At 39.0% G+C, this 13,248-nt stretch overlaps 1 long non-coding RNA gene across 1 annotated transcript; it reads left to right on the forward strand.

Moving 5' to 3' along the window:
- Positions 1–1,951: 1,951 nt before the first annotated feature.
- Positions 1,952–3,838, forward strand: LOC102005716. The gene is made up of 2 exons (XR_260820.2): positions 1,952–2,474; positions 2,676–3,838. It is a non-coding gene; the product is annotated as an uncharacterized LOC102005716 (long non-coding RNA).
- The last annotated feature ends 9,410 nt before the right edge of the window (positions 3,839–13,248 follow it).

Raw genomic sequence — 13,248 nt, forward strand, 5'->3', positions numbered from 1 at the left:
CCGCAGCCGCATCCCGAGCGCCAGGCGAGGGGCGAGACCACGTGTCGTCCCCGTCACCGACCTGAGAGCCCGCGCCGGTCCTGGGCGGGAAGCGCCGGGCCCCTGCGCGCGACGCTGGCTCCGTGCGGTCGTGCTCGCCGCGGGCGGACTGATAAAGGTTGCTCTTTGCAAAACGCCGACCTCGAGAGATTTGCGCCAGCTTTGCCCTGAGCGTAGTGGTTGCTAGATTCTTACCTGTTATTTTGCCTTCCTGTAATGTGCACTTTGTTATTTATACACATTTTCCAAAGTTAAAGTGTTTTAAACTTTGCAGGCCTTGAAGCTGCACCATTACGTCGTTGCAGCGCGTTTGGCCTTTTCGGACTTCCTAATGCCTTGTTGGTAATGCTAGTTAGTGATGATCAGAATGAGGATAGTTGGCGTGGTTTTTCCTATTTTTCACAGAGCTAATTTTTCGTCGAGATTAGAAAATTGTCTGGTTACCAGTACTGTTACAAAATGATTTCCTTTCAGTGATGACACAAGTGATTAAAATTCACCTGATTAACGCTTTTGTTGCTATAAATCTTAAGACCAGATTAGCCTGTGAAATTAAACAGTCATCCTCTTCTGCCTTTTTTCCTTTCTTCTTTTTGAAAAGAGATTAGAAATGTACAAAAGAGCCAAACCTTGGATTAGCAGGCTCTGGTCCGGGAGGCATGGAATGTCATCACGGAGGACCTCGGAGTTCTGCCACTTCCAAATTTCATTTTCAAATGAAAAAAACTCAGAAATATTTGTCTCTTTTGTTGATATGAATCTCAAGAAGCTACCACACACGCCTGTTAAGGATGAAGCTCTATTCCACTAAAATAAGCCCTCTCCATTTGTTCACGTGTAAACGGCACAGGTGAGGATCTTACAGTACAAAGGCCGCGCTTCTTGGAAGAGTCTAGCCCAGAGGTGTTAAGGTGCTGGCTCAGCATGACAGCGCGACAACCTGGCAGAGTCACACCGTGACCATCGCCACCACCACTGGCATCATCATGGCGGTCTCCTCCGATGATCTTTCATTAGACCCTGCTGCACTGAGAAGAAATGGCAGACTGACTGCTGCTTCTGTGCCCGGGAGACCGTAAACTCCTTATTCTCCATTTCTGGTACTTCCACTGACAGTCTGAGAAAGAAGTTAAGTACGTGTAGGGGCTCAAGGAGAAATTCATGCAAGGGCTATTTGAAACTATGGTGAATATTGAAGTAATATTACAATAAAAGACACCTTGTCATTAACCCCCTTTCAGACAGTCCACTTTGCTTCGACCACATGTGTTCCACCATTTTTGCCAATTTCTGAAGCAGTTCTGAAGTCCTCTTCCCAAGTGCTTTGTGAAGTGTGATAAAAAATATGGTGAATGCTGCTAATTTATTTGGTCCAAGTGGCTTTAAAGTTTCAAATGATGATAACGTTGGCCACATACTAACCACTTACATACCAGGCATTGTGACGAACACTTTTGATGGACTCGTTGAATATTCATAAGTCTTATGAGGTAGGTGTCATCATCATTATCATCATCATCATCATCATCATCATCATTGTCATCGTCTCTATTTAACAAACGAATATAACGCAGTTTGGAAAAATCATGTAGCTTGTCCAAGATCTCACAACTAGTAAAGAAGCAGAACCAGGATTCAGCTCCACTGAGTTTAAAGAAGCTTGCTAGAGTGCTGGAGCATAGTACCTCCACTCTTACAGTCTTGCCCTTCATTTTCTGCTTCTCACGCTTTTGGTCATCTCCTGTCTGAAGCCTGATGCTACCCTACTGCTCTATGACCAGATAGTCCTACAGTTGAAAATGCATTAATCTGAAGGCTGGGGATCTTAAAACAATGGTCATCACGTTTTAAAAGGATGACACTTTTAATCTTAACACTTCATTTAAAACTGAAAGTCCAGAACTCCTTTTGGCACACGTTGGGTGGAGTGGGAACCTCTACGCTTTTCGGCTCCAGCATCTTGCTGGACTAAGCTTCTGCTTTCATAGACTACCCCATTTTTCTGTTTTCTAACAGATACACTCTGGCTGTTTTATTCACACAACTGCTGCTCAGAATTCTCCACACCTTTGTTTCCTGGAAGAGGAAATGGCATTTCCGGGAGAGGACGACATGTGGGTGATGAGGTTCCACTCATTGTGTTAAAAACATCTCAGCTTTCGGTTGTGAACTTCTTTTCCTCCTTTGGTGTCTGCCTCAGTCTTCCTGGAATCGTGCTGAGTAGAGTCTGGGGCAGCTTTGTGTTTAGCTCACCTCAGCTGGGAAATGCCTGATTCCGGCCTGAGATCCACTGGATTGCCCGAAAGCTAAGAGATGAGCAATTCCCATGCACCTTGTCGCTCAAGCTATTGCAAACCATTTTGCTCCAAGCTGGAATTTGGAAGACAGCCTGAGACATCATTTTGCTTTTCCTCTGGACCTAGCTGGTGATTGTGGTCTGTCTCCCAGGGGAACCACCTGTTGCACCTTTCCGTGGGGTTAACCTCCTGTGAAGGATTTAGCATAGAGTGTACAAAGGAAATATTCTTGTTTGAGCCTCAGTTTGTGGAAGGGTGGTACCTGGGGGAAAAATAGGATATGTAAAACAGACAATTTGAGTACAGTCTTCCATAACAAGGACATTTTTGTCTTTACAGAAGTCACACACGGAGGAAAACAGTTTGGACTATTTTAAGAGAAATTTGCCCACCTGGCTATCCATTTCTTTCAAAGCCTGGCAAAGATCACTTTTGAAGTGACCGGCCTGAGTCCCAGGAAGAATCAGCGTGGACTTGGAGGACTTCACCAGATGCCCAAGTGACATGCAAAGTCTAGTGCAAGTATACTCAGAAAATGTCAAAATTATTCTAGGAACTTTGGGTTACACTAACAGAGGCGAAAACAAAAATAAGTATTTTAAAGTCACTGCTTGGACAAGGGAAGGGAGGGGGTTGTTTTTTTCTCTGTAATGCAACCTTAGAGTTTCAAGTGAAAACTGTTACTGCCAAAAGTGAGATTTAGAGCCAGAAGCAAAAATTTGCCTTCCTGTCAGGGAGCAAGTAAACCTCCATTGCTGCTGATAGTAAGATTGATATCAGTGCTTGTAGATCATGAGGGAAAACAGTGAAGGTGAACAAAAAGCTTAATCTAAGGTAAAAAAAAAAAAAGGAAAATAGTCATAATTTCATTATTTGAAATATTTGGTGGATATGCTTGTAATTTTAAGCTGCTTTATCATGTTAGACAAGTTAAGGGAGGTAAGTATTATTTCTTCATTTGAGAGACACATTGTGATGATGGTAACGATGATGAATAAATATTCACTAATATTTATTGTGCATCACATGTGTCAGAGCACAGGCTGAAGTACTTTATTGCAATTATTTTACTGGATTCTTACAACAAATCCCTTGAGATAAGTAGTATCTTCATTTCACAGTTGAACCTTAAAGATGACCCCCCAAGCTCATCTAACAAATGAGTTCTGGGGTATGGGTTATGCCTCATTCAACTGATCCTGAGTTCTCACTTTTTGCATCATACAGAAATAAGGCAAGAGTTGAAATTATAGTCCAGCCCTTGAAGCTGTAAAGAAATTGTGTATATTACTAGATATCCTGGGTAATAAGACACTCTGAGAGCAAAGGGGTGCACACAGGTATGGAGGGCCAGTGTAAACTATAGTGTGTCACAGTGTTCACTGAATTATAAAAACGGTAGAAAAAGAAAGAAACCATAATCCTTACTGATGAAGAACACTTGAAATGGATTATATTTTCCTGCACATCAGTTAACATCAATTATAAAAAGATGAAATTGAGCATGGAAGTTTTCCTTTGTTTTATATTTTTAAGGTAGGCAATTTTAAAAATACACTATTAACATCTTTCGTTTTACAATCCTATAGGCACTGACTTTTACATCAGCACTACCATAGAGACTCTAATTGTAACATAAGTGTATCACTCAAATAATAAATGGTGACATTTTCAATTTTCAATATTGTTTTCAGAGAGTCACAAGTTAACTCCGTAAACCACCGGTTTACTTCTAAATTCCGAGGGTAGACTCAACAGGAAAACACAGTTCAGTTTTTGTCTGTTTGTTTGTTTTGTTGTAGTAAGGATTGAACCTGGGGTGTTCTCACTGAGCTGCATTCCAATTCCCTTATATTTTTAAAATTTTGAAATAGGGTCTCACTAAGTCACTGAGTTTCCCAGGAGGAGCTCAAATTTGTGATCCCGCTGCCTCAGCCTCCCAGGGTACTGGGATTATAGGCATGCGCCACCACATCTAGCCAGTATTTTAAATCCAGTATTTTAAAGAATCCACAGTCATGATTCTACTGAGTTCCAAAGTCTAGGGGCACATATCAGACACTGTAAGTATGGCCCAAATGAACATACAGTTTTGTCTGAAACTGAAGAAATATGAACTAGACAATCTACTTTTTAGTTTAGACTAAAAAGTGTGGTTCAGACCACCTTTTAGTTATTTCCTTCTACCTGAGCAGAAGCCACCCAAAAGCCTGAAATGATACTTTTGGTGAGAAATCCTTCCCAGAAAAGATTACTATATTTCAGAATAAATCTAGCATATTTATACATTTGATGATTAGGACGTTACTATTTTGATGGTACATTTGCCCGAGGATTTGAAAGTCTTCTGTGAAGCCAGGTTAGTTTGGAGTAAATCTCTTATCTCTCATTTTCTTTCTTGAAAAGGCAAATAGTACAATATCTGTCACCCATCTTTCCTCTCCGCTCCCTCCACACTTCCTAGCATACACTATATAGAACAGGGCTTTACGTGGGTACATACACACACACACACACACACACACACACACACAAACATTTTGAATTTTACAAATAGTATATTGAATGACATATGCTGATTCTATCAGGTTTCTTCTTCAAAATTCTAAGAAGAAATATCAGTGATGGGGAAGGTACTACAATTTATTTCCAGTGGTGCTCACTGGTAATATAATACACTCACAGCTACAAAAAATTCAAATGCTTTCAAAGAAATCATACACTGATGACACCAGAAAAACACTGACGTCATCACTCTATTCTTTGTGTCCAGTTTTTTGACTATACCATACTTCAGCTATTTACTTTAAATAAAACTTTTTATGAAATAAAAATGTAAGGACTGTTTTTCTCAGTGGCCACAGTAGGGGCACCATGAGACTAAACTGACCTATTTCACTGTCATGCAGGGCACTTAGATACGTTGTTTGGATCCACGGTTTATTCCCCCAACACAAGCATTTCACCCTCAAAATGTTTGCTGTTCATCTCAAATCTCAGGACTGGTTCTTGGAGTTGGCTCACATGTGTTATGTAGCTGCAAGCTGTTATTTTGTGTACTTTCATTTTTTTCCTCTCTTCTCTTCTTCTTTTTCTGCTTGTCACTAAACAGAGATGGCAAGCCAAAAAGGGAATGTTCTATGTTTGGGATTCAGCCTGTCATTCAGAGCCTTGCTGTTTTATCTTCATTTTATTCATTAAACAACAAATACTACACATATGCACACACACACACACGATTGCTAAGCATACAAATAAAATGTACTATTGTAATTAAAGGAAAATTTATGGTATTTAAGTGATCATAGCAATCGCTTGTATTTTTACATTTACATAGCATTAAAAATAATGAAAAACTAATGAACTAATCCTTTTATACATCACACTAGAACTCCAAGATCAAAGATATTTGAAATCAGAAGATGTATTTCTTTTTTGTTAATTGGCTGCAAATGTCATGTATTACTTCACAATCCCCATTTTCCACTACTTGTTTTAAAGTTAATAAGGGATGTTCATACTATATCCTGGCAATTTCATCAGGAAGATGGAAGTAATTTGATTTCTATAAGCTTCAAAAAGAGAATGGTGTTCTTTAAATTAATAACCACCATTCATAGAGTTTTTATACTGTAGTATTTTACATATATGATCTCAGTCAACCCATATATAAACCGTATGATATAGGTGTTGTTTGCATTTTACAGATGGGAACACTGAGGCTGAGTAACTGATTCCAGTTCAAAAAGTGAGTGGCAAAGCCAGAATCAAAACCGAGGTACACTTCCATTGTCAAGGGTGAGCTAGAGAATTCTGGCCTCAACTGGAAGCTACAAATGGGGGTCATTTCCACATACATTCTTTGAAATATAATGTTTATTCTTGTTCTTATAGTAAAAATTCACATTTTACTGGTGTCATCAGTTTTTGTGTTTTTCTGGTGTCATCAGTGTATGATTTCTTTGAAGGCATTTGAATTTTTTGTGGCTGTGAGTGTATTATATTACCAGTGAGCACCACTGGAAATAAATTGCAGTACCTTCCCCATCACTGATATTTCTTCTTAGAATTTTGAAGAAGAAACCTGATAGAATTAACCCATGTCATTCAATATACTATTTGTAAAATTCAAAATCTGTGTGTGTGTGTGTGTGTGTGTAACCACGTAAAGCCCTGTTCTGTATAGTGTACGCTAGGAAGTGTGGAGGGAGCGGGAAGGAAAGATGGGTGACAGATATTATACTATTTGCCTTTTCAAGAAAGAAAATGAGAGATAAGAGATTTACTCCAAACTAACCTGGCTTCACAGAAAACTTTCAAATCCTCGGGCAAATGTACTGTCAAAATAGTAACATTCTAATAATCAAATTTATAAATATGCTAGATTTATTCTGAAATATAGTAATCTTTTCTGCGAAGGATTTCTCACCAAAAATATCATTTCAGGCTTTTGGGTAGCTTCTGCTCAGGTAGAAGGAAGTGTGTGCGTTCACACACACAAAACTAAAAATGAGTGAAAAATAAGAGGAGGAAAAAAATTCCACAACACACAGATAATTAACCTTTGGAGTAACATATATACATATATACATATATATATATATATATATATATATATATATAAAATCTATGCACAATTTTTAGAGCTTTTTAAAAAATAACCTTTATTGATTCTTGGATAATAAAGTAATGACTACCATCACAGAAATTTTGAAAAAATATATAAGAAATTTCAATTTCTCATAACCTCAAAATATGAAGATAGATATTACAGCTTTGGCCTTTTATTCTAGTCATGCCTTAGATCACATAACTTGAGACTAAAGCTACAATTATCTACATCATAAAGTATATGGTTTAGTCTGCAATATCATTTAAAAAGTGTTTGGATTTTACTTCATTTATTGATGTTTTTCTTGAAATTATAAATATGGTTTTCAGACAGATGATTACAGTGCTCTGGTTGCTCTGAAGAGGATTTTCTACTTTGCTTCTTACTGAGGGACAAAAATTACCCCTGCCCCACATGCTTCAGAGAATGAACACTACTTAAGTCTGCCATTATAATTCCATAGAATGACTTTAATTTTTTTTTAACTAAAACTTATTTGAAGCAGTTCTCAGTACACACTGAAAGAAAAACACAGACTCTTCATCCACTAATTGGTTCGTGTGCTTTTAATTAAAAAAAAGAGGATTTTGGTCAAGACTAAAGCAATTGATTCTGAACTACCAGAGTAAGTAAATAAGTTTGGGTGTTTGATGAATTTGAAAGGGCTGCAGAAATGGGGATTAAATTTTAATCATGTTAAGATGGTTTCTCACCAAGCAAAAGGCAAGAGGCCATTCTGTTCCCTGAGGACCTTGAAGTTAGGTGACATAATGCTAAGTGAACCTAAAAACTTAAGAACTCTTTCTGAATAAAACTCAGCAAAGCATACCAATGTCTAGCTACTACAGCTGCGCTACCAAACTTCCATTTTTCCTGGGAACATAGTAAGAGATTCATCCAAAGAGGCCAAACAATAAATGAACTGAAAGTCTTTAATCCTAAATTCTTGCGTTTATGCTCCATAGAGTGGCAAAGCACTAGAAGAGTTTTTTAAAAACCCATTTTTTTATTTATTTCCTCAAACGTCTTTGACCAATTGTACTTTCTCTTTTCCTTGAATTGCATTTACATAGAATGCAGATCTCTTCCATTTTCTTTCTTAGCTCTGAAAGAAAATTCCAAAAATTCCACGCTCTACTTTGTAATTCCCTGGACATAGTGGATCCATTATGTAGAGTATGAGAAGGGTGTGGAGAAAGTGGAATTCTCATGCAAATTAGTACAGCTTTGGAAAATTGTTTCACAATATCTACTAAAGCTGAAAATAAGGATAACCAGTGAACCAGGCATGTCATGAGTACACAACCCACAAAAACGTGTGCATGTGCACTAAGAAATATGCATGGTATGTTCATCATGTATGGCACTGTTCATCAATGCTCCAAATTAGAAATAACCCAAGCACATAAAAAATTGTTGTATTTCAATCATCTGAGCCACGTCGCAATGAATATTGCAAACTACTGCTGCGTACTGCAGCCTGAGCAAGTGTCGTAAATACAGTGTTGAGGCAAAGAAGCTGGGTCCAAAGGAATACACACTATATGATTCCATTTACATGAGCTTCAAAAGCCAGTCAAACCGTGTTCTGCGAAGTCAGGACAGTAGTTATTACATTAGAGCAGGTGGGTGCTGGAAAGGGAATTTGGGTGATAACGGTGACTTTCCTTGCTTGAGTTGGGGGATAGTTACACAGGTAGGTCCATTCTCTAGAAACTCATTTTACTGCCCATTGGTGATCTGCATACTTTTCTGCGTGTGTCACTTCTGAGAAAATATCTGAAAATGGACAGTAATATTGTATTCATAGAGCCCTTTCTGTGCAGTCGGAAAAGGATTGGTTTCCAAGGTAATGAGTTCATTAGAAGTTCAGTGAAGGAGATTAAGAGGCAAATGTGTTAATTCTTCCTTTCTCTGCTATTTACAAGGCCAGCAAGTTAAGCTTAATGACCGTGTGACCTTAAACAAGTCATTGGTATTTTTTCCATCTTTTTTCTCATTTGTTAAGTGAAGGAGTTGGATAAAAGGTTGTCTCCAGTTGTTCTGCAACTCGCTGCTATTGTTCTAGACTCCTCTCTCTTCTCTCTCTCTTTCCCCTCATCCCTGGCCCCCAGATCTGTGTCTGTCTTAGTCTTTTCTCTGTGTCTCCCCTGGTTTCTTAGCTTTACGCCTTACACAGAGCAAATAGCAACAATAAACTGGTTCCACAGAGGCAAAGGGTCAGGAAAGTTTGAATTCTATTTTAGAGTCAGAGGATAAATGTCTCAAACAGAGAGTCTATCCTTGCTTGGGCAAAAGGCACCTTGTGTCCATTTCTAAATGGAATCTAACAACAAAACTGCATAGAGAACAGATGGCAACAGCCATGATTGCTCAGTATTACTCTTTACAGGTCACAGGGCAATGAGGGTAAATATCAGCAAGTACAGTGGTGCCTCGATTCATGAACTTCGTGATTCTGGTCACAATCCGAATTGGATGAGAACCAAATCAAATTCAATGGTTAGGTTCAACGTTAACCTTATGGAGAAATTTGATTCACTTCTCGTCCAATTTGGTTTGTGACCAGCAAAGGGGAAAGAATTAAGTTCATGAACTGAGACACCACGGAACTGTTATGAAGTATAGAGCAAGTAGAAAAGGGTTTTCAGATCAGTTTAATTTGAAGTAAAGGAAAGGTTTAGTCCTTGTACAGGTCAGGATTACTTAAAAGAAGAATTGAATGACAGATTTATCAGACTGGCTTCAGCTTTATTCACCTATATTTAACTATATAGTACTTTTTTAGTGCAGTTTAGTTCAAGAAATGGAAGGTGTTAAAACTGTAGCAAAATAAGCATGAGTTTGACATAAATATCATTTGGAATATATTCATTTTGCTTTATCATTGTTTGTTACATTTTTCTTTGTTTATCAAACAAGGTTGAGGTGACTTAGTCTTCGAAATGATTGGAGTAGTCTGGCCTCAGTCGGGCCTCCTCTGGTGGGCAAGAGATCAGACTTTCATAAGGGTTTTCCTTGTGTACTGGCTAGCCAGACAGACCCCTATCTCTGACATAGCAACATTCCGAAAGAGGAGTTCTTCATGAAGCAGCCATCTAAGCCTCCCTGAGGGGCCAGCTGTGTCCAGAGCAGAGGAAGCACCAAATCAGAGAGTGAAACAACAGGAAAAGGCTCAGGGTGGCCAGCTTGGGAGGGATGCCAGCTGGATCTCTGGCATCTGCTTGCGAGTGTTGAGATCTGTGTGCCATCAGGTTGGCCATCATTTCAAGTGCTGGTCCTGGCAAGGTGGGTGTTCTTGTTGTGAAGGTCAGCGACACGGAGGTGAAAATTTCAAATTATGCTTTCAGGAGAGTGCAGATGTGAACTTATTCGGTGTCTGATTCAGCCTAGAAGAAACACCATTACTTCCTTCAGCACCTTTGAGAACAACACATCCTCAAAATAAATGACATTTGTGGTGCCGCTCGCCTGGCAGGGTTTACCGTGTGAACAGCATTCTGCTTCTATTTGTCTACCTCATGAGTGAGAATTAGTTTAAAGAAAATAGGCAGAAGTTAAGTAAACACTTAATACTATCCTGTGCTTCTCCCCTCTTCTGACAGTCCCTGCTTTATTAAGAATAGAAGTAGCTTGCGGTGGAAAGTTCATAGATTTCAGAGTCCCAAAAGCCCAAATACGGGATTTTGGTGGACTTCGGAAGTTACATCATTTTTCTGGGCCTCAGGTTTTCAGCTGCAAAACAAAGTGATGGACTAGTTAATGTTCCTTTCTACTGGGAAAATCTTATAAACTCCAAAATAACCTAACTCTGATAAGTATTTGTACCCCATTCTTAAAAAACTCTAGGTAATGAAACATGAGTGGTTGGGTAGGTAAAAATTACACACTGAACTTATTAAAATTGATTGCTGTAGAAGAAACAGTAAGATATTTGCATTTCCAGTGACAGATATCTAGTATTTTCAAGTCTTCCATTTCATTATTCACCTTAATGTTTTCACTAAAACACATGTGGTTTTCAAACACAGGAAAGAAAACATGGTAACTTGTGGTTATAATTTCCACTAGAAAATAGAAAAAGCATAGCTCAGAAAGAGTGTTTGTGGGGAACTCCTTTCTGCTTTAATCATAAAAACCCATGTGAGAAAAGTTTTCTCTTGAGAAGAATGTTGTTAATTGCTACAGTTTTCAAAGTTTGTTGGAGAATGGGGCCTTATGGATTCTGGTGTTGCAATTGTAATAGTCATGGTTGAATAGCCTTGAAGGCTTTGATATCACAGGCTCTTTTTTCAATCCTCTGACATGTCTGCAGGCAGCTGCTCTTTCCTCTTTTAATTCAAATTCTGGAAAATAGAGGAGGCATGGGGGGACAGCATCTTTCCAGATGACATTTCCCACTTTCCGCATAGTTCCCAGTATGCCTTACAAGTTTCCATCTTGAAGCAAAATTTGCCTTTGTAGGCATTTCCAACTACGATTCTGCCTTCCACCGTGACCCACTCAGTTAACTCTTTATCTGAAATTAATTAATTCTTCAAAAAATATGTACAGAGCACTAAGTTTTTGATGTGATCGTGCATCTGAATTTCATAGTTCATCAGAAAGAATTTCAAAACACAAACAAAAACATGCCTAGAATTTTCTAAAATGTAGTCACCAAACCCCGTAAGTTACATAAAGTAACTCTCATGCAAATTCTTTTTTCACAAGACACTGTTATTTTAACTTTGAAAATATTCTTCAGATAGGGTGTCTAACAGTGGGAACAAACACACTCTTGCATCGGTTCAGGAAGCTATCTGCTTAGCCCGCAAGAGAAAACTCTGTCTATGGTGTCACAAATACACGGTGGTTTAATTTTTTCTTCCAGTTGCCCTACTGGTCACAATCAGATAAGAATGTAGTGAGTGAAGCTGTTTAGTGTATCAAGAGGCAGAGGAACTAGTGATGCTCACGTATGAGCTCAGTTTCCGAGGGATCAGCAGCCACCTGAGTAGAACAAGAAAGCAGGAGTGAACCTTCTGCCTCTCTCAGACTCTTATCTGCAGTGAGCAAGATCTTATCAGTGAGAATATGTTTATACACAAGCACAGCTGCGTAGGGTAAAGCATGCATTTCTTCCAATACAGCATGGTACTGGGGCCAGTTCCTTGGTTCACTGCATAGCAGACACAATGATCCCGTTCAAGCATGAGCCAGACCTACCGCTCTTTGGAGAACAGGTTCCATCCTCCAGGGATCCCTTCTCTCTACCTACATGCCCTAGCCTCCACTCCCCAGATCTGTAGCTAACTTGTCTTTCTCACTCAGCTCCAGAGACACGAGCCTCCTTCCTTCCTATTCTTCAGTATGCCCGGCAAACTCCAGCTCAGGGCATTTGCACAAGACCTCCTTCCGGCATGGTCTGCACATCAGTTTCTCAGCAAGCCCACAAACCTGGGGAATGGCTGTGGTGCTGCCACCACAAAAACCTCCTGTAAATAACAGGCCCAGGAAGAACCCCTGTTAACATGATGCTGATTAAAGGAACTGAGCATAGAAGAAAAGAGTCCCCTGCACGATTCTATTTGTATGACATACTAGATCAGTAAAGCCAATTAAGGGTGACAGAAAGGAGTGCTTTTCTGGGATGGGAGTCTGGGAGGATGGAAATGACTACCTAGGATGCTTTATGGTAAGATGAAAGTGTTCTACATTCTTTAAATGAGATATATATTTACTTATTTATTTTACTCAACAAATAAAATTGTACGTATTTATGGTGTACAACATGATGCTTTGAATATGTATACATGATGGAATAACTAAATGAAACTAATTAGTATATGCATTATCTCACGTATTTATCACTTATGTGTGATGAGACCACTTAAACTCTACTCTTTTAGCAGTTTTCCAGTATACAACATATTGTCTTTAACTAGAGTCACCACACTGCACACTAGATCTCTTGAATGTTTTTTGTTTTGTTTTGTTTTGTTTTCTGGTACCGGGAATTGAACTCAAGACCTTGCACTTGCCAGGCAGGCGCTGTGTTGCTGAGCTAAATCCCCACCCCCCTCTTGAATCTATTGCTCCTGTCTAACCAAAATTTTGTATCCGCTGACTACAGTGGATTTCCTTAACTCCTTAACTCCTTAACTCCTTAACTCCTCCCAGTACTAGTCGATATTTTGACTGAAGTGGTGCTTACATAGCGTGAATTTGGCAAACATCCTTGATGTGTACAATTAAAATGTGTGAATTCTGTGGTAGGAAAATTATCCTTTAGCACAGTGATAAAAATAATAAATTAAT

Source organism: Chinchilla lanigera, unplaced genomic scaffold (genome assembly GCF_000276665.1).
Source record: "Chinchilla lanigera isolate Chin_1 unplaced genomic scaffold, ChiLan1.0 scaffold00020, whole genome shotgun sequence".
Classification (NCBI taxonomy): domain Eukaryota; kingdom Metazoa; phylum Chordata; class Mammalia; order Rodentia; family Chinchillidae; genus Chinchilla; species Chinchilla lanigera.